At 49.8% G+C, this 22,814-nt stretch overlaps 1 protein-coding gene across 1 annotated transcript in view; it reads right to left on the bottom strand.

Annotated features, from left to right (window-relative positions):
- The window catches only part of LOC142585846 (fibroblast growth factor 9-like), a 123,798-nt gene that overhangs the window by 94,766 nt on the left and 6,218 nt on the right, over nucleotides 1-22,814 (bottom strand). The gene's annotated exons all lie outside the window — the stretch shown is intronic.

The following is a 22,814-nucleotide window of genomic DNA, read 5'->3' as shown; positions in this document are numbered from 1 at the left end:
CGGTTGCGCTCGTGTAAACACAAACAAACAAACAAACACGCACGCTCGCAACGCGACGACTGACTGCAGTGTTGGTGCTGCAAGCAACCAAACTTTGCTGCGCTGCAAGATTGCAGTGCACCTTGTATATGAAACCACAGACGGCCACTGCCATATGTTGGAGGGTTTCTCCAATAAGGCGTCCTCTCAAGGGGGGTCCCGTCTCCGAGCGGAGAAGACCTAAAGCAGAGCAAGGAATGCGAGGAGACGGAGCGAGAGCGTGGCAGATACGCAACCGTGTCGACGGGCACTCGAATTCAGTCGAGCGATCACCTTATCGCGAGCCGCGGTGCCTTTCTCGCGTGCCCCACGTTGCGACAGTGTTGCGAGGTGATCCTAGACGAAAGGGCTCGCGGCAGCTGTTGACGGACTACCGGGGCTGCCTTTATTTGAGTATGCGGATGAGCGACCGATAAGCTTCGCTGCACGCGTCGTCTGGGCGCGCTCCTCTTTCTCCGACGCTCTTCGTGTGTCCCATTGAGCGTGACGTAATCGAATTGAACGAAGCTATGTCCGGCAAAAGAAATTCCGGATACGCGTTCACGATGACCCGATTGGTGAAACGACCTTTGACTAAGAAGGTGAACAGGTTCGATGTATCTGGAAAGAGTAGTGGGAGCATGGTCTGATACATTTGCATGAAAGCAGTGTTTTAAGACCGTGCTCACGTCATGACTAGCATGGAGAAAATTCAGAGCTTTTCGTTCGTAAACGAAAATGTTGGACGCATTACGACGGCGGCCGGCCAATTGGAAACAGCGCTTGTAAGTGCTGCTTCGGCCGGCCGTCGTAGTAATACGTCCAACATACTAATCGCTTCCCTTGAATCTGTTCAGAATCGTGCAGCCCAGTTTATTCTATCAAATTATTCCCGCTACGCTTCTGTATCCACAATTAAGAACACACTAAACCTGCCTGATCTGCCTTTACATCGTAAATTTCTTCATCTCTGCCTTTTTCACAATATTGTTGGAATCGCACCGCTGGCACGAGTTGTTGGGAACTCGGCGCTGACGCCCGTTGTTGCACCTGGGTCGCAAGCCCCAAGGGTAGCGTTGGCCTGGCGGCCTGGGGTACAACTGGAAGCATCCGAAGGTCCCGGCAAAGCATGAGTCGACTGGTAACAACAAAACAACTTGTTTATTCTAACATCGCAAAGAGTTGGCGGTCAGGTTGACCGAAGTAGAGAGACGGGAGTGCACGTTACTCAACAGAAGAAATCGGAGCCCCCTTTTTGGCGTCCGGGGGCAGCTGCTTTTATACTCTCGCAGTTGAGGGCAAGAAGGAACCCCTCTATAGACGAGCACGTGACTGTGCCGCTCGGGAACAAAGGGATGAGAAGGTGGCGTAGCCGTCGTGTCGGCGCCGTTCGGGCACAATGGGAAGAGAAGGTGGCGCATACGTCGTGTCGGCGCCGGTCAGACCCCCTCGCTTCACAGTTGGGGGAGCTCCTCTCCCCGGCTGCCGCGCTTCGACAAGCGTGGGCACCAACATGCACATACACACACACACGCACATGAAGACACGTGGCATTAGAACAGGCCTGGACGCGCTTGGCGGGGAGGCGTAGCGGCGGCGCCGAACGGGCCAAAATGTCTGCCGCTTTGAACGAAGCCCCGGCGTCCGTTGCAGCCGCGCCGGCTAAACCGCGCGTCGTAGGCGAAACGTAACAATATCTATCATCAAAATGAAGTGTTAAAAAGCTATCTTTTTCTTTAACCGATGCACATTTCATCGCTTGTGGACCACAAGTTCAAGGTTGGTGTGCCATTTTGCCGAACCAACTTATATAATTGTTCTTTCATTCCCAAAGCCAGCGCATAATGGAACCACCTTCCTGCATCCATCGCAGCCATTATCGACACTAAGTTCAGAAGTGCCATTGAAGATTACTTATTTTGTTAACTTGTATTTTCATAAACTGTATTATTGCACACGTGTATATGTATTAACCACTCCTTTCTGTAATGCCCTCGGGCTGTGAAAGTAGTTGTAATAAATAAATAAATAAATAAATAAATAAATAAATAAATAAATAAATAAATAAATAAATAAATAAATAAATACATAAATAAATAAATAAATTATTAAATAAATAAATAAATAAACATTGGCTGACACTACGAATAGTTCTAGTGTGTGTGTGTGCGTGTGCGCGTGCGCGTTGTGAAGTTGCCAGTGTGGTAATCAAAGGCTCTTTTCTGAATAATCATTTTACGATCACATGGTTGGCAATTGCTATTCGCCAGGATACTTCTGCTGGCACACCGCTGTCACATGCGAAATTATTTGCAAATTCGACTGTCGAAGTACGGCATTTGCTGCTCCCCCAGCCCGTTTCTTGTTTTCTCCTTTATCACCCTATTGAATGTCCACCGAGAAATGGTGGCATTATTTTGCTGGCAGTTTCATCAAACAGCCGATCAGACATAGCTGGTTGGTTCTGTTGATGTCGTCATGATTCAAGAGCTACGGAACATACAAAGTAGAATTCAGGAAGCTTTTCATTTCTGTATAGCGCTTTTGTTATAATATCGCCAGCTGTTGGTAATGGACAGCGCCCGTTCTTATTCGAACCATCCTTGCGTGGCGTGCGGCCTTCTGAGAGCGAGTTTTGGTGCGAGGAACCGGAAACGTGCACGGAAGACCAGTGGAATAACAAACAAGTAAAGGTGCAGGCGTGACTACGGAACGATGTACGGAGCTGGGTGATACGGGACGCTTTGTAGAAGTAGTGGCCGAGGCCAAAGAAGGAAAGAGCGAGTGGTTGCAGAGGCTCCTTTCCTGCATCGGAAACGGGACCGGCTGCCAGCAATGAATGACGAGGTGATGAATAAAACAATATCGCCAAACTATATCATCTAAAATCAGTGCAAGTGTCGAAATAATAATTACTCATGCAAATCGCCATGTAAAAAACGAATAGGAAAGAAAGGGGGGGGGGGGGGAGGCTAGCCTACATACAATCAATGAAGCGAGGAATTCTTCAGCGGACAAGCAAAGAGGAAAAGGGGCACGCGGAAGCAGCAGCACCGCTGAATGTTGTCATATGGAGACAGAACAACATGATAAGCTTGTTTACACCAGATTAGACAAGCGTTAGAGGGCGAGTGCGAAGCCACGTGCAGGCATGCAGGTATACGAATGCCTTGCGGAGTGCTCTCGTATTGTGCAGAGAGGCTCCTTACAGTGCAATACAGCTGGAGGGCACACTGCTCCTAAAGAAATTTATACACAAGGGCTAGATGGTGCACCTCCACCTATAATGACACAATCTCAGTGTGTTAAATAGACCAAGAATCGGTTGGTAGTAGCTAACGCAAAAAATAAATGCAGCTATTGAGGAAACATATGGCAGGTGTAGGAAATCGTAGTGTGAACGCCTAGTCAGCCTCGCAAGAGCAGGAAAAATTTAAGCCCTGAGGCTGGCGTTCCTATTTCCGTTCCCTTCCCCTTCTTCCAACGTTTACGTGCAAAATGTAACGGTGAGTAGCTAAAGTTCCAAGCACTGTCCGACTGTACAACCAAACGCTATAACAATCTAAAGCAGTGAACATCTGAGAAAGATTCTTTTTATACGTTCGAGGAGGAAAGCAATAAAAGAAAGGTTATCGATCAAAGAGCCGGCTATCTTAACATTATCAGTAATAAATGCCCACTGAGAACGAAAGAAAAAGAAACGTAAAGATAAAGGAAGAGAGAGAAGAAAGAACAGAAATATGGAATGTAAATAAAGAAGTAAGGGTAGGCGTGGCCGTTCAAAGACACAGAAAGAATGCTTCAGTGCTGCACGGGGAACAAGAATAAAAAGAACAGCGTGCACAGTTTGAGATCTCACGTAACAGGTGGACTAGAATTAAAGGATATTTCTAACTTTGGACGGAGCGAATTTGACCGATCAATTGAAATACGCACATCGCAGAACGATCATCACGATGCAAGAGGCTAAGACTCGGTACATCGCGACTCTTGTAGTAGAAACCGAGCCGCTGTCACATGGAAAGCGTTCGCGACATGCGCAATCAAACGACAAGTCGGTTGCGACGTGCGCTAATGCAGTTTAATTCACCGCTCGAGCACACGTTGACTTTTTCTTGGGTGAGTGTGCTAATGCCAGCACGCATTCCAATGTTAAGAGCGATAAAAGGGGCGGAAGCTTGGCGGGAGGACTCCGCAGTTTCGTCCACTCCACACCCTTTATACGCAAGACTTGGCAACAAATCTCACACCATGCATAAATGCTCGAAGTAAAACGAGGCCGTACGGCGTTACACTCATCCTATGGGCCGAGGCATATTTCGCGGCCAGCACGCGTCACCCTCTAACTGAAATGAACCGCACCGGCCGCCGAGAGCTCGAATAGATTTCGTGCTGCAGAAAACTGAGAGATCACTGAGAATGCAAGAGAAAATAGTTGCTCGACCACAGCTCCGTTTGGCTGACTTTGTGCAGAGGCGGCAGATGAAGGCGCGGAAAGATTCATGGTACGAAAATTATTTAAAATACTATTCGGTTTGAAAACGTATATACAGTTGACACAGAGAAAAATAAGGTGAGAAGCTGGGGCTCGCAACAGCTACACTATACCGAATGGGGCGCAACGCTTGCCTACGCTGCAGGAAGGAAGGCGTAGAAATATAGAAATTGAAGATGTGAAAAAGAACTAAACAAGAGAGAAGACAAAATGACACATGAAAAAGATTCGAGTGAACCAATGAAGAAAAAAAGGTGGGGGGGGGGGGAGAGAGGGGGCATGAAAAGACACTTCTGTGCAAAGTGAGGCATATAAAACAAAATGAATTGACCTTTTTATTCAGCTTGTGTTCTTTCCGAACCATGAATCCCTGCCAGTTTTCTCAGCTTTTTGTAATTCCAAGAAGGGAAGAATGAATGAAAAAAGTATCCAAAGATTACAATATTCCCTAATGCGAAATTTGAGCCCAGCTCGATACTGTTTTCATTTCGCGGTATATCGAGGCAGAGAATTTGAGACCGAAATCACCGCACCGACTGGCATTGGGCCAGTGTCGTCAACGCCTTCGCAGAGGAAGGGCAGTATGGGAACGCTGGCATGATGAGCGGCATCGGAGCCAGCTGTGGACGACGACGACGACGACGGCGAACGCGCTAACAGTGGCACGAGCGCGTTCACGCGGTTACGCCGAGGGACGCCGACGCTCAACCCAGGAACGGGCGCCTAAGAGCTGCGCTCTAAATGTATAGGCTGGCACGGAGCCCTATACTGCACAGCAGCACCTTTAGAGCCATTCGTACTGAGCGCAGGACCACAGTCCTCTACATGCAATGGCACGCCACTTATATGCGAGAATACTCTGGAAAGGCGCAAGAAGGCGTGATAAAATTGAACAACATAGTCGGCGCACACAATCCTGTCACCTGGTCAGACAACCAAACTATCTAAATACTTCAACTTGTCAAGAAGATCAAGCGATGGCGCACACTCACCCAGGTATTGGACCTCATCTGTGAATTGCTTATACGCTTCGAAAATTTCACGCGCATAACCTTTGTATCGCATAAGTATTCTGCAATGCTCGAAATTCGGTGTACAGCTGCACGAAGCTGCATGAACGGCTCTTTCGCCCTGTTTTGAGAGCCTGTGCATGTTGGGTAAGTCGTTCAGGCACCGGCCTGTTGATGTTATATAGTGTGCCCTCGTGTTCTCCAATCTTGTGCCGTCTTCTCGCACTGTTCCCAAGTTCAGTTTGGGGCCCTTCTGTGTAGTTTACACTTTGTATAGTGTGATTGAGGACGGACTTCTTTTTCGCGCGTGAAAACGAGAGAAGTAACAAAAAATGGTGCGTGATAGTCTCGTGCCCTTCTCGGACGTCGTCGGACACCACAAGAGGGGCTTTCAGCCATTTCTGTTGAAAGCAACATGTGTGCTTGTAAAAGTTGTGCTATGAAGCGGACGACGTTAGACAATTGAATAACGTCGAAGTTGATCGTGATAAATACGCACCTGTAAATGAAAAATGGAGGAAATCGTCGGAACGTCGTTGAATCTTAATTGTCTCGTGTAAGCATAAGCGACCGTGAGCGAAGCTTATCGCATCGCCCGCTCTCGAAAATGTGATGACGACAGCGCGGTGCCTCGTCTGCTGAACGCACTGCTGCCTCAGCTTCAGTAACAACTCCCTCGCGAGAATGCAACAGCCATGCAACGCAATATTCGTCGGCAAAATACCGAAAGCACAAACTAAACGTGGCCTTGCGGTATACGAGCTCATTGATAATCCCCGTATCGCGCCGGAATTGTCCAAAGTGCGTGTTTTTGGCGTGGCTAGCAAGCCTAGGCCAGTGAGCAAGTGGGCTCGCAGGGCGTTAAACCCGCATCTCATGCCTCACAAACGCGGGCGAAGCGACCGCATACACAACGCTGTGTCGAAAGCACGTTTCGTCTCACAAGTGTGCGAAGACAAACATACGTGCCACACTTGAGGACAGGAACAAGCATAAGGGGGGGAGGATATAGCAAAATGTGGGCAGGACTTGGCGCGAGTTATGGAACCGTTCCCCCGCCGGATTTCGCAACAACGTCTCTCCGATACTCCGCAGATGGGAGTCTCGCGCCTTCAAAAATACCGGTCGGCTAACACGCGGGCTCTTGACCGGGTGAACGACATCTCGATGGCCAGCCTCCGTGCGTCTTCACGGCCTCCTCGTGTGGTACCCGACAAACGGCTGAACAAGAACGGCACCGCCGACGGGGGGTTCCAGAAGAAACACAAACAGGGCATCGCGTCTGTGCAGGTGGCAACGCTCATTTAATCGCGCGCGTATCGTTTCAGCAGCCCGCTCCTTTACAAATCGGTGCCCCCCTCTGCTCGTGGCGTTACACATACACGCACTCGACTAAAAAGAGAAACAAACGCGGCCAGCATCGATGACGCGAAGGTCATTTTTTTTCTTCCACGCCCATGACTTATGGATTTTCCGTCGATGCGATGCTGACGACCCCCAGGTCGTTTACATCTCTGACATGCAAGCACGGTCAGCGGCTATTTTCTGACGCTTATTGTTATTCTTTTTGGTGGCCCTGGAAGGACCGGCAAGAGAGAGAAGAAAGCACGTGTCGGGCTGAAAATTGTGAATTATCGTCGGAAGTTTCTGGCTTCGGTGGCACTCGCCTCTCCTCCGCCTTCGAACCTCATTTCTCTTCACTCTCTCTTCCGTTAACCGCATCACTAGAACTGCGCAGCGCTGTCCAGGCTACGAGGCATGCATTCACCAGCGTGCTGAAAGAAGGGGTGCCGAGTAACGACGCTGCTTATACGTTGCACTTGTTTACGTGGGTCACCCTCTCCAGACAAATTATGTTCATCCACTAAAGCCCGCTGATGTCACTCCGCAAGATCTGTGGCACATTCCGTCAGCTATTTTCATCACCGCAGTGCGTTCCACCGGACTTAACTTCATACTTATGCTTCTGCCACGCAGACTGGTCAGTCTTGGTCGAGAATGTGCGTGGGGCGTTTCTCGAGAAACTTTCGAAAAACGAAAATAACGGGGCTGCAGTTGAATTCGAGTAGAACCGCCACGACTATGATGCAATTTGCAATTCGATTCCTATTCTGCTTCAACTCTTTATCAGTAATTGACGCAAGGGCCACCACGTTACCAGGAGGACTGGCGAGTCGGTAGAGCAGGTTAGGACCTAATTAGCCTAATAGAATGTAACCTAGCTGTGCCAGAAAAGGTTATAACATGGATATATTATCGTTAAACAAGCTTAAACAAGGTGATTGCGGAAGCGGAGGCGCTTCCCCGGCATGCACTCGCTTAACTGGCTTCAATCTGAAGCTCCGCGATACTGCATGGTTCTCGGAGGTTAGCGCACATGTAGGGCTTGGCGAAGCAGGACGGCTTCGCAACGTGGCCGGCGTAGCGCGCGTATTCACCGCGTTTATCAGCGCCGGGCGCCGCAGTTTATTGCTTTTTTTTTTTTTAACAATCTGACAGCGCGCCGTCGACGGGCATGTTTTGGTGGGCGCGCGGAGAAGCTCGGCAGCTCGCTCACTTTTCATCGCGCTTTTCGCGGCTGCCGCGACCGGGAGCGTTTTCACGGTCTGCGCCGCGAGGCCCCTTCTTCTGCGCTCTCTTTTTCTTTCCCTATACACACACTCTCGTTCGCGTACTTTTCTTTGCTCGCGTTCGCCGCGAAGGCTGGGTTGGCCCCTTCCTGCATTTGTTTCTATTTGGAGCCTCCTTATTCAACGCGCGCGCATTTGTTTCGGTGGCCTTGACGTGTTTACAAATTTTAATCGGCGGCAATGAGAATGTGAAACATGTTTCACAGTGTTCCAGCTGCTGCCAATTAGAGCCTCGTTCTCAGAATAAGACGGGAAATCCGCGTGGCGTTATAGATATGGCCAAGAAACGCTTGTCATGTTAATGTAAACACGGCAATTACGACGGCGTGTTGGCTTAAACAAGACGGAACAGCCTCGTCTCTATTCATTCCTGAGCATAAGTTCGGCTACGGCGGCATAGTATAGTAGTTGCGCAACAAGCCGCTCAGCTTTCCAAAGCGTAATGATGATAATTGCGTCTTTCTTTCCTTACACCATCATAGTACATTTATGTGCGAGACCGTTTTGAGGTATCAGTTTGCCCCTTTCATCTGTGCAGTAGTTGAAAAATTAATAGCGATATTTTGTTTTTGACACTTGACTAGCCATCCCGCCCTTCTGGTGAGTAATATTCTTATCAAAGTGCTGCCGCCAGATCATCAAACTCGGCGCGCATACGACAGCGTGGGTGTTTTTGATTGCTACCTAAATGTCTCGTACAGTCAAGCGACATGTGATGATAAGACATCACAAATGACATGCATGGGGGAGAAACGACTTACATCCATTATCCAACTCAAAATAAGGCATTGCGTGACAAGTGTATAGATCGGTTTACCAATGTCACGTTATTCCGTTGTAAAATGCATGCATTAAAGCTTCAACGACGTTACTTTGCGGCCTGCAATTCATGCAGCGCTGCATAATTAACCCAACTAAGCAAACGAAATCAACGAGAGCTGCGTTCTTGTTATCAACTGTATAGCTTATTGAAAGCAATATGACAAATAAGTACACTGACGTCAGTTATTTTATCTGTTGAGCCTGCCTATAAGACTAAAACCTCAGAATCACTTTCCTGTGTGCGCAAAGCAGACCAAGTAGTTCTCGTGGCCTAAGTTCGATCAACTTGAGCGTTAGGGCTACACGCGAAGCTTTTCCCTCTTCCTTCTTCAGAAAGCTCTCTGCATGAGTATTCCGCACGCGGGTAATACAAATTTCACAAATACAGGAATAAAGGGCACGTCTCAAAAATTATTCGTAGTTTCAGTCAGTATCGGCTATATATTCTTCAGGAGCCATCCAAACTTTTTTTTCGGCCTATCTACGCGAAATGAACATTTTCTCTTTTGTTTATCGCACTGCGTCAGTACAGATGCTCTCAGGAGTCATAGAGAACGGACCATTAGCGAGCCATTTATCAAAGCCCCACCGCACGAATCGCCAGCAAAAACGCATCGAGTTTCCTGTACCTATAATGCCGGCCCCGAGAAAGTAACATTGACGCGTGCCCCTTATTTGCAAGAAAATAAAGCAACCCTCCGCGCGCCGCCCAGTTGAGATGCCGGCGATAGCGGATTTTCGGCTGGTCTTCCCAATGCCGGCATAGCGTGCGGCTACTTTTCTTTTTCTCGAGATGGTCACTTGCTACACCGTACCCGCGGCGGCGCCGATAAGCGTCGGAAAATATGTTCTCTAAGGCGCGCGATGTCGGCTTCGTCTCCGCTCGCCAAGTAGGAACTGCGCGTATATAAGCCTTTCCTTGCCTCTCGAAAGGCGAGAGAATGGCACTTTGATGGCTGCGAGGAAGAGGGAAATAAAAGAACAAAACGGAGTATGACCGGCAGATCACCGCGCGCTGTGGAATCTTTGAGCCCGACCTGGGTCCTTCGCCTGTCCTTTTTGCTCTGGAAATCAAATCCAGCTGCCTCGGTGTCGAGCTGTCTCGCAACAGTGCCGGGTACTGAACTGGTTTCCCCTGGGGGACCACGCGTGTGTAGAGCTTTTATGGGGAACGCGCGGCGTCTTCTTTTAATGCAGCCCTCTTTCTTTTAGCTTTAGCCGAGAACGTCACGCCGCAGGCACAGGGCCACGCCGGTGGTGAGAACGGAAAGGGTTAACGACCCACCCGGCAAAGCCTGGCCGAGTAGTGCGCGCGGTTCGCCTCGCGGAGAATTGTGCGGCACAACGCGTGAGCTAAATCATTGGCTCGCGCTCATCTGTGCAAGCGAAAACGGCGTGGGATTGGGTGTCTCCGCTTATAACAACAGGACTGCGCGCATTGACTGCCTTGCCTCGCTGTAGATGAGGAGGTTGTGAAATGTTCTGGGCAGGGAGAACCGATGGTCCATCGGCGTGACAGAATGGATGCGAAGTGGTTTGAAACGCGCAGTCGACGGCGGCAGTAAATCAACGGAGTCTCTCTACTTAGCCCACAGACGATGTATAGACGAAAATATCCCCCCCCCCTTTTTTTTTAAGGTTGAATTTCACGTTGCTATGGCTACCGACTGACCAGCGCGCGCGAGATCGCGCCAATTCATCTATCTACCTACATGCACATATATTATAAGTCTTCCTTTAAACGCCGACAGCTTTTGCGAATTTGGCCTCGTATAAATCGATGTGTGCTCAACTAATTCACGGTTTAAATCAGCTGATGACATATTACGCAATGAGAAGAGGCACCAAACGCCTAGGAGGTATTACAATGATGCCGTGCACATCTTCCTTTCAAGTCCATTATTTTGAAACATTGGCAAACGTGGAAGTGCAAAACACCAATGGCTGTCGTTGTACTTCTTTATGAAAGACCGTGGGCGGCGTCATTTCAAAGTGCGAGGTTGGTTTTGTATAGCTATTTTATGTTACAGTGATACATTGAATGGCTATTACTCTCTCTCTCTCTCTCTCTCTCTCTCTCTCTCTCTCTCTCTCTCTCTCTCTCTCTCTCTCTCTCTCTCTCTCTCTCTCTCTCCATCTCAACTGCATGTCTCAGGCGAATGTAAGCGGATCGCCTTCAATTTCACCGCTCGTGCTTGTCTAATTTAGGTCCGTCGTCTACACGTTCTTGTATGGCTCCAGTTCTTCCCCGCGGCTTGAAATATTATCCCCAGCTTCTTTCTCCCCCAGATCGAAATATTACCACCTGATCGTTCCCTAGGCTAGACCTATTACCGATTCGCCGTGCTTCGTACTCTTGCGAGATTTATGTGTGGGCGTCACGGATCTTTGCAAGTTCCAATTACATTCCCTCGTAATTACCGTCCTACAGTGGCCTCTGTGATCATTATCGTCAGTGTGTCACGTCCGCTCGTTACTGAAGATTTCATGTCCACCGAAACACTCAAGCGCAAACCGGCTGTGAAAACATGTAGCAGTGAGCTAGGCGACCTGAGAGAAGTTAAAATGACCGAACCCTTTAACGGCCGACGTGCCAATATCGCATGCAATAGTAACAACAAGAACGGACGTAACGTAATGGAAGCGATTCGCAGCAAATCTACGCATATCTCGCCGTGCTATCTAATATATGCGCGGATTTGGGAGGACGAAAACAAGTTGTCGCTCACGCGTTTTGCGCCAGAAAGCGTCGAATCGACGGAAGCCACTGCGCCTTCCCACCTCACGACACGCGAATCAGAGTTGCGTGCGTGTAAGGCGGTGGGATTATAAAGTCAAATGACGGATAAGGAGCGGAGTGGCGGCGGCCCGCTGTAAGTGGCCATTTCTCGGCGCGTCTATACAAGTGGGGCTCTCCGCCGCATAATCCTTTTCTTTTTTTCCTTCGCGCCGCCCGGTGGTCGGTCTTCACTCTGCATCGGCGGCGCCTCTGACTTCCATTCAAGCAGCACATGTATGCACACCTTTTCTGGTGAGAGGCAGGCGAGCAAGAGGGCAAGAGAACACGCGTCTCTCACTAAAAGTGTGCATGGCCGTGGTTGCAGCGAGTGCATGCAGACGCTGTCAATTCCACGTGTGCGCCAGTAAATACGTGTATAGTAGCGCGTTTCCATTGTGTACGAATGGAATCCGCCGCAGCGGTTCAGTGACTACGGCGTTCTGTTGCTTAGGCTGGCGAGTTCGACTCTCGGCACTGGTGGCACGGCAATGAGCTTGCTGTGGTAAATGTTAATCTGGAGCCGTGAGCTACGGCAATCCGTCTCTCAATACGTATCTCATAGCCTTCGTGTTTCCCTGGTGCTTTAAAATCAATCAAGCAAGCAAGCAAGCAATCAATCAATCGAATACGCTTGAATTTACATCCAGTTGAAGCAGGAATAGGCGAATAGACACGCGGCCAACCACCCTTTATTATCAGGCGGGAGTTCGAGCATTATGCATAAATACACACTACCAAGTTGTTTTGGTTTCACTGTCAGCTGCGCAAAACACCTCGGCGTTCAGCAGGATGACGTAAAGTTACTTCAGGACCTCAGAAGCAACCGTGTTTCTTCGTACATTGTACAGATATGTGCAGCCCAGTCTGATGCGGTGGTTATGAACTCATGAACCAATATTTTCCTCGCATCTCGATATAATTTAACAAAGCAGTGCTCATGTTGTTTTGTGACAGGTGGGTAACTTACTGAGTAGATATCGATGAACTGGATTTCCTCTGCATCAATGTGCGCCATGCTGTATACCCAAAGCGAATCAAGCCGTTTGCATTGGATGGTGCTATACGCACGAACTTACTGTTTCTTTCTTTCTTTTTTTTTTTTAGACACGGCAATTCACCTTGACGTTCCTTAATATCATACCCCTGAAGGACAAAATTAATTTTTTCGAAACGTTGGCTCCAGAGACACCTATCCTTCGAACACTATACATCATTTATCATTTCATGCCGTTTTTTTTTTTCGGCATATAAGCCATGGTCTCAAACTAAGTATTTAAGTTATCAGTTCCAGCTCTATCTCCTCGTTATTGACTTCTTTATGTGTTCTGTTCACCTCCTAATTTCTCTCCGTGTAACCGTCTTCTTGACGTTATCGACAGCCGACGGCACCGGCGTGGATGCCGACACCGAGGAGCCGCGATGTGCGTCGGCTTGCTCCGCCCTGTTGATTGGCTGCGCAAGCTCCACGGCACTGCACGCTTTTAGCAGGAAAGCGTATAAGAGACGCGTTCGAGACCTTGCGGCGCCCTGCTGCCAAAGCCGACATTAATAAGGAGCGTGATCAATCGAAACACCGATTGGCCCGGCCTTTGACCGTCTGTTCGGGAGCAGCTTCAAGCAGACGGCTATCTGAAGGCCTTTCTCCCTTCTTTTCGCAGCGTACAGGCATGAATGCACAACGGAGACACGAATCCTGGAGAGGAGAATGATGCACGGTAAAGAAGCAGCGGGAAGCCAGAATGATTGCTAATGAGTGGCCACACCGAACATAATCGACAGTTCGCTGTGCACGTAACAGTGCACGTTTGCGCATCGTGAGTTGGCGGCGCGAGTAGAAGAGAAAAAATTGCTCGCTATTGAACACGGGCGTGCGCCGAAACCAAATTCATCAGGTGGCGAAATATCTTTTTATTCTCCTGGCATAGGGGGGGGGGGGGGGGGTTCGTTTACATTGGGTTAAGTTTTAACCTGGTGGTGACGGAGTGAGTAACGCGACTTTGCCAGTGCCATCAAGATCTATTAGCTGAGGTAGCCAACGAAGTGGGCGAGCGCGTAATTTATCTTACAGGGATCCGAAGTCTAGAGCAGATACCGAGATCGTGGGGGGGGGGGGGGGATGTCGTCCTAAAACAAGTACGAAATGCAAGGACATATACAGGAGTCCTAGCTGTTACGCTTGATAGTTGCTTAATGTGCGAAAAGGCAAAGCGCGCCGCTATAGTGTGGGGATGCGGGATTTTAAGTCGGATAGGCTTTGTGTGATGAGAACATTACAGAGCGACATTACTAATTTAAGTGCTGTCTATCGAGTCCATGTTGCGCTGGAGTGGAGGGGAACATTGCTCGTGCTTGAAGGTGCGTGAGCAAGAAATTGTTGATAGGCTTGGGTAAGTTGTTTCTAGATTTTACGAGGTTATGCTAGGTTTTGCTAAGTTGTTGTCTCGGCGGACTTAACGCTGGAAGTTTTCGAGCAGTCGCAGGCCGGGATCACTTTCTCGGCGACGTCAAGCGTTCAGGCGCCGACTCTCGCGTTTCCTGGGCTGAAACTCGGGATTCTCGACTCGGCGTCGCCTCTTCTCGGCCCCAGATTCGGCGCGGCGTTCCGGATCAGCTCGGAGGCGACACATCGCTTCTCGCTTGGAAGTGCGGCGCTCTTCCAGGTAAGCTGCTTCTTCGTCAGATGTCCAGAATTTCTTCGGTCTTCCCATGGCAGCAGCACGTACGCACGGAGTAGAGGAGGCGAGAGGCGTTTATATAGGTGTTCTGTGCGAGAGGTGTGTCGCCACACCGGCTGTTCCGAGCTTTCACTCGCCTGTGACGTCCCGACTCCGCCTTACGCGCGTGGGGTGCGAGAAGGTTAAGTGGCTCGGTGCTCTCGAACGTGGTTGCTACGCAACGCGAGGCGGCGCACAGCTGGGCTGAGTTTTCTGGTAACGCTCCACGGCGGAACTAAAAGCTTAAACAACTCCGCTGTTATAAAGATTGCTACGTCATGCTTTTAAACGTGCTTAATATTCTACAGAAAGGATGGTTCAAAAATAAATAAATTATGCGGTTTTACGTGCCAAAATCACTTTCTGATTATGAGGCACACCGTAGTGGAGGACTCCGGAAATTTCGACCACCTGGGGATCTTTAACGTGCACCTAAATCTAAGTACACGGGTGTTTTCGCATTTCGCCCCCATCGAAATGCGGCCGCCATGGCCGGGATTCGGTCCCGCGACTTCGTGCTCAGCAGCACAACACCATAGCCACTGAGCAACCACGGCGTGTAAAGGATGGTTCAGGCTACGTTATATTTGAATGGGATGGTGAATAAGTAAACGAATCAACCTGTCGAATGATTTCAATGTAGGCGGAGCTACGGTACAGCTATTTCTGTCGCGTTAATTTGTACACAAACGTGTCTTACAAGACAAGCTCATGGTTATGAAGACGCTCCTGGCAAGATCAACAAGTCAGTGCAAGCAATTTACTCGCATTCTACGCAAGCGGGAAACTTCCATTTTTGTATCGCCTGTTTAATTTCACTGGCTTGTTGATCTTGCCAGCAGTTATATTTGCTCTCTCGCGTAATGAGAACATTCACCGCGAGAGAGCAAATATAACCGGTTGTCCTCTGTGCCACGATTAAACACGGTTATGCCAGCAAAGTAACAGAAAGCAAGCAAAAGAAACGTGCGAGTTTCGTTTCGCCCGCTTCATCGTCTTGCGGCAAGGCCAAAACAGAGTGCGGCCTTCCACAGCGGAATTCGCACTCCACGCATTCGCCACAGCGGGACGAGAACGTCGCCCTTCTCTGGCGCGCAACATCTTCGCACCGCTGACACCCTGAGCGAGCGGATCTGACGCTGCGAGCTCTCTCCTGCTCCTGACACCTCCAAGTTAGCGACAGAGAGAACGAGAGAGAGTGAAGAGAAAGGGATACGATGGGAGGAGGAGGAGGAGGGTTTACGGCAATGACGGGGAGTACAGGGCGCCTTAGCGTGCTCAGCGCCGGTGAGGTGAAATGAGGGAGAGAGACAGAGAGAAAGCGCAGGCATCCATGGCGTAAACAAAGCCAAAGATGCCACTGGCTTCCCTCGCGCCCTGAGCTTGACATTGGCAACAGCTCTAAATCCGTACTGATGACGGTTGGGAGAAGCTCACCGACGAGTGAGGAGGAATAGGTGGTGGGGCAGACTAGACACGCGAGTGAAGGCAGATGGGAAAGAACAAGCGAGTAGTTCTAGGAGAGTACGGTGACATCTTTTATAATGTATGGATTACGCAAAATGACACGAAGGAAAAGAATTGGAAAGGGACGTAGATATATATATATATATATATATATATATATATATATATATATATATTGTTGGAGGAAGCTAAAAAAACTATGAAAAAGAAAAAAAAGGTGCTTGTTATGAAAGAGGGCGAGTGACATCTCCAACTGCAGACGCCATGACGTGACGAGAGCCGGCGTACTCGGCATGACGTGGCAGATGGCCAGAAGGAGAACGAGCACAGAAGCGAACTGAGGAGAGAAGCCGGCTGAGAAAGTGAGAGAGAGAGAAGGAGGAGAGTGCGCGGAGGTCGAGAAAAGCGCACAGCGAAGAAATGCAAAAGCAGGAAAAGGTGAGCGTGTCCCTGGCGAGGTCTGCCCGATGAGGCATGGACAATTTCCGAAAGGAAGGTAGGAGGTGATTTATAGCGACCGCGCAGGTTGATCGCCACGATGAGGACGCAGGGGGGAGGGGGTGGAGAGGGCAGTGACGCGCATCGGCCTGGAATCGAGAGAGTGTTTGCGAGCGAGTGATTTAGGAGAACAGTGAGACGGGAGTGTGTACGTAAAATGTCGACCGAATCGCGGGTTCTCATTCAGAGGCGCGTTCTGTCTATCTGGAGAGTTTGCTAGAATCTGCCAGCCATGTTGATTAAAACGTTCAGGCCCGTTTAATTTCAAGATAATGCGGCGACTTGATCAAGGAAGGCAGAGGGACAGCCTCGAGCGGGAAGGAAAGTTGATATCTCTGTTTTCTCCCTATAAGAAAAAAAAGAAAACAATGTGAACTGACCGTGGCTTCGAGTGACAGGAAAGCTTTCGTCCATTTTCGTAGAGATAGCGTTAAAATCCTTCCTCCGAAAAGCGCCGAAAAAATAAAACCGAAAGAAAGCTGCATTGAGGCCTAACATTTCATACCTTCTTATTTTTATTATTCGACCAAAAGTCTTGGATTTTTCGCTTCCTCACTTCCTCCACTCAACTCGTGCTGAGGAGCTCCCGGCTGCTGTCTTCTAAATCAGTTAGCTTACGCATGCTGCATGCGCTCCTTGAGTAATGCGAAAGATCAATTGGTTCTGTCAGTCGTACCCACAAAACTGATTGCAGTGTGGGCATCTGATGTACGCAAGAAATATCAAGTGACGGCCCGTTCTGGCATTCTTTCTACTGTTTTCTATGATATTATTTAACATGTATGTATAAGCAGAAAAATTGTTCTCATGCGCATTGAAATCTTATTCCATTTAGCAAACGTATATTCGAAACCCACAGGCAAATCAGTTTAAATTTAACATTTCGCACAAGTACCTCGTGGCAGTCCTGACACGGCGTGACAAAGAAATTACACAATAGAAACAGCGCTTACTATTTCCTCATGATGATTAACATTGACGCGAGCTGTCACGCTGCATACTAAAATAAAATACAGCGGTGAAGCGGCGATTTGTAGAAGGTGTCGTCGTGAACAGGACGTTCATAGATGCCTGCTTGACTGGGCAAACATAGTCTTGTGGTTCCAGCAATCTTTTCCCGTGGATAGTATTTGTTTCAAGACGTAAAAAAAAGCAATCGTCGAGTATCGGCTACTGAAGAAAGACAGATCTCAGTGCGCTGATATGCCGGAGGAACCCTATAATCGATATATCTAAACGATGTGAGGAAAATAAAAACATAATCATAAAAAGCAACCGTTGGGGTGGGAGGAGAAGAAAAAAATACTAATGTATTACTGTTCTGCCCGCGTCTGTTCGTCGAAAGTGTTTTTTTCTTCCTTTTATTTCCCGCTCCAACACATTCGTTCTCGCCAGTGCCACCGCGTCTCAGTAGGCGGCAGAAAGCGGTCGACCCACTCCGTCAGTATACATATGCACACACATTCTCGTTACAGCTACGGACCGAGCGACACATTCCCTGTCAGTGCACGGTGGGCCGCATCAGTTTTATTACGGGCACACTCAACAGCAGCCAGTACGGCCTTGTGTACACACACACGCGCGCGCGCGCATGCGTATTCCCGGAATTTACCGCCGTCACCGCGCCGTCCCTCTGCATAGTCGCTTCTCCCCGCAGCGCACGCGGTGTCGCACGGCCGCTCGCGAGCGCGTGTGTGCGGGTACCGCGGGAATACAAAGTAGCCCGCAGGCGCCCAATGGCATCATTTTTCTTTCGCTGTCCTCCGCGTGGCCTGTGCACTGACCAGCTCTGTGCACCGCGCAGCCGCACTGCCGCGTCGGGCTTCGCCGCACGGCTGGTGCCTTATCGGTGGCGACCGCCCTCAGCTGCCGCCCCGGTGTGGTATACCCCTTCACCGGACGTTACGGAATCTTGATTGATCCGCCGATCACAAAGCGCTAAAAAAAAAAGAGAGAAAAGAAGAGAAACCGAGATGGGGAGGGCAACGAGGAGCGCCTACGCGGCTTCCTTTGCGTCGCTCTCCGCTGCGCACCTTTCGGACAGCACATGACGCTTAGGAGTGCTAATGGATGGGGCTTTCGACTTCTGCCTTCGGACTACCGCTGACGCCTGCTCACGCGGTATCCCGCACGTTCAAAGTCAAGATGGGGGCAACGCGCTTGCTTTCCGACAGCGAGAGCCTGTAAAAGCGCGGTGTCGATATGGAAAAACAAAACAACGAGCGAACCAACTAACATATTGACCTAGGAATTCAGTTCGTAAACGTCGAAACTCACCCTACTTCAGTTGCTCGCTTGCGGTCGTGATGTATAATCACAAGCATGAAAAGCTGGCTTTCCTGCTCTCGCTAATGCTTGCCCTTGAAGGTGGCACGCAACGATATAAGCGTGCGGTCCTGATTGTAGGTCCCTGTCCAACGAAATTGCACCTATGTGCTAGCCGAATTTGGAAATCGTGAGAGGCCATATAGTATAAAACTGTATTAGTTACAGTTGACTGTCTTGACCAAACGTTTTTACTGCAGTCTTCGCCCAGCTGCGAGAAAATACGCAAATGTCTGAGCCGAGCGTTCGGGCATGATCGGGTCACCTAGCTGAAACACCCGTAGCCCTCAACCGAGCTGCCCCTGAGTAACGCAGACAATATAGAGAGTGCAGTGGTGCCTGTCTGTTGTTCTGCAACTTGGTTCGGTACTATATAAAGGTGAACACTAGCTGTACGTAATGTCTTCATTGTTCTTTTCTGGAGCTAAGTGCGTCAAATGTTACAATACTGTAAGAACGCTCAGCTAAGACACAGCGTGTTGTTGACACAATGTTCTGTCGAATATTCTTCTTCAATGTTTGACTGACGAGTGGTGCGAACGAACGAACAGCGTGAACCCAAGCGAGATGGTCAACATGACCGTCTTATACCAGTGTCACATGAACATTTTCGATCGCTATCAAGCACGATCCGGATTGTAATTCTCGACCGCGATTCGCTCCCGCGTGCAGCTTGCGCAAAGGAGCCAATCACGACCGAGCATTCGATCCAGATCGGGCTTTGTCGCCATCAAAAGTGCGCCGTGTGACACCCGCATTGCATACCAAAGCAAGTGCTCGCTGTTTGCCCGTTACAAACGAGTACCAACCGACTGAAACGTTTGTAACCAGACGTTTTCGGGACACGGCAATAAACGGAACGGGGACAGCGTCCGGCAATGATGGACATCCATAACTGCGCGTCCGTTCGAGTTGCATTGAGTTAAGCCGGTGCGCGCGCACCACGCCGTCTACTACCAGCTGCGAGAGAAGGCGTCTCCCGCGTGCTCCGAACGCGTTGGCAGGGAATGCGTTTGCCGCAGCTCCGTTTATTTACCATAAATCATTGCTTTCTCTCCCGCAACACGGTTCCCTCTCCGCTTCCCACTCTCGTCGGAGCTTGGTGTTTCGAGTTCGACCTCCGCTTCTCCAGACGCGATCGAGCGCTCTTCCGCTTTCGCGCGAGCAGACGAACCCTGCCATGCGCACAGCTCCATATTCAGCCTCGTTATATTCGTTATCTCTAAATATGCTCAGCGCTTTAAAAGCCACAGTTTATAGGATCGAAGTGCTAGCTGTATCTGTTGACACGAAGCAAAACCTCCTCTGCTCTATCTCCAGCTGTCTCCCCCCTTCCACTCGTTTTCTCTTTTTATCCCCCTATACATCCCCCCCCCGTGCAGGGTAGCCAACCAGAAGTACAATCTGGTTAACCTGCCCCCCCCCCCCTTCCTTTGCATCCTTTTCTCTATCTCCTCTGCTTCAAGAAAAGGTAGGCCCGTGTCTTGATTATCGCGTCATTGATATTGGCTTTCCACCACTGCTGCATCGTGTGCTACAAGTAGCTATAGTCTTCGGCGTGCATCGATTGGTTAAAACAACGGAAGCAGACGCAAAAGAAATTTATTGGGGGGGGGGGGGGGGCGTACATAGTATATTACGGTTATTTGTACATCAAGGGCCTTCTTCATGCGCGTGACAGCGCATGATAAGCAGAAACGTCGTGAAATTGCTGAGTGCCTTTCGCTTTACTGATAGATTGTGTTGGATGTTATGCCCCAGAAAATCGTAAGGCGGCAACCGCGTAAAGCGCATTGCCCACGTGTAGTAGGCGCAGCGGCGTCTGTAGCAATACATGCGCGCTGTAGCCACTGCTGAAGCACATAGCCTTTCGTTGCTGCTTTAAGGTAAAATCACAACGCCTATCTGCTCCCGATGTAGCCTGGTAATCGCAGCAGCGAGGCGCCGCGATTGCAAACACGCTTAAACTACTTTGTTTTGGCGTCGCTTAAGTGTTGCGGAAAGCCCTTCATCAGCGCACAGCTCGCGGCTTCCACGTGCTGCACCATTTTGACGAAACCGGAAACGGGAGCATCTTTTTCTCCTCCGCTCAACACGCCCTGCGCCGTCGCTCATACCGTATATCTTATGTCCGTGTCTGCAGTGTTGGGGTAAAGCGGTTCCTGCGGGTAAATTACGGCAGAGACGATAACAAGACATTGGGGCTTGGCCACGGGCGGCAGCGCAGCCCGGCGGGGTGCAGACGAGGCACGGCTTGCCCAAGCGAAAGCTTGACGAAGGGGTGCGAGTATGTCTACATGCCGGTTGCTTCCGCTTGGTGTGCGTGAATATAAACACAAGAGCGCAGGAGCGTGAACGAGCGAAGCAGTTCCGCATGCTCGCCAGTGGCTTTCCCTTCTCATGCGCGATATGGAAGTAAACGAGGAGAACTTGCTCTCTTTCGATATTTTTTTTTTGTCTTCTAAAAGAGTGTTCGGCGCTTCAGTGCCCCTTTTTTGCGCGTAATAAAACGAAGTAGGCATTGCTACCTAATCATTGTATTTAATCGAAACAGTTGTAGTAAATTGTGGTTTAACGCCCCGAAACTGCACAGTTTACGAGCGACTCCGTAGCAGAGGGCTCCGAATTCGTTTTTATCAGATGCGGTTCTTTAACGAGCGCACATAGCATGGTAGACGAGCGTTTTTCATTTTCCCCCGATGAATGGAACCCACGGCCCCATTTTGAGCAGCACAGCGCCAAACAATTCTAGCCTACAGGCGAAGCGGCAGCTACGGCATGATGACATACTGGCTTTTATAGTGACATTCACGCGTCGTCGACAACAGCTGTCGTTTTTTCCCACTGGTGACGAAGCCTGATATAACCTAGTGAGGCTTCGATCATTACTTAAAGAAAAAAAATAGTAGATAGGGAGTACTTGCCCTAAAGAGGTGCGCTGAATATTTCTTGCGAACGACGCAGGCACTGGACCACACTCAAAAGCAACGCTAAGTCGAGATGTACACTCATGAAAACGCGCACGGATGGGAACGAAAAAAAAAAAAACTGCGTTTTGACAGCGCACACCCAGCTGCTCGAGCTAATCTTTCCAGACTGCCATCAACATTTATACGTATGCACAGGCGAGTACGCGAGCACGGTCACTGAACCACGTTTATGACACAAAAAATGGGGGGGGGGGGGAGATTCATAGAACCAGTGCTAGCGAATGGTCGCTGTGAGCGTAACACAGGACAGTACGGGTTCCCCGAACCGCCGCCCGCCTAATGAGAAAGGAAAAGACGACAGAAACAAGAGTGCGCTGCTTTGCGCAGCTGTGCTTGCACCCTCGCTTCAGTGCACTCGTAATACTATTGCGCGTGTACGGCGCGCCACTCTTCAATCGCTCCGGTCAGAAGGAGTGGCCGCTTCAGGAAGCGGCGCGGGAATAACGTCACATAGTCCGAGAAGACCAGATACATTCCGTGCTACCGGAACCCCGTAAGAAAAGAAAAAGAGACGGTAAAAGAAGAGAGAGAGAGAGAGATAAACACCGGCACGCGAACCACCGAAGCACTACGAGTATTTGCGATGCGTCCGCAAGAATCTTGCGACTAGCCCGTGTATAGGAGAACAGCCAGTAGCGGCACACGCAGACGCGGCAATCCGTGGGTCTCAAAGGAGGGCGGGGAGGGAGGGGGATTACGCTGCAAGACCGCCACAACCACGCACGTCGGCAAACGACTTCGAGTGCACATGTGAGTGTGCGGCGGCGGTCAGTGCGGCGGCGAAGGGAGGGACGTTAAACCCAGCGTATCGATCACGTGCGCGCCGGCCAACACCGAAACCCCCCGCCCGCCTGAAACCACGCTCGCCACGTTTCTTTCGAGAGCCCGCAGAACAAACTGAGACCTTCTTTGCATCGCGCAGTGGAGGGTATGAAACGACGCTCTGCCTGAGGGAACATCCGTGTGCCAAAGGGGTTGCACGTACTGGACAGGTCAACGTACGGGCGTGCCGAAGATCTGCGCGTAGTTAAAAGTCCTTACCCGTAGCCTGGAAAGTCACTATATG

The sequence above is a fragment of the Dermacentor variabilis genome, chromosome 6 (genome assembly GCF_050947875.1).
Source record: "Dermacentor variabilis isolate Ectoservices chromosome 6, ASM5094787v1, whole genome shotgun sequence".
Lineage (NCBI taxonomy): Eukaryota > Metazoa > Arthropoda > Arachnida > Ixodida > Ixodidae > Dermacentor > Dermacentor variabilis.
Note: the sequence above shows the minus strand (reverse complement) of the source record. Positions and strands in the feature narration are given on the sequence as shown.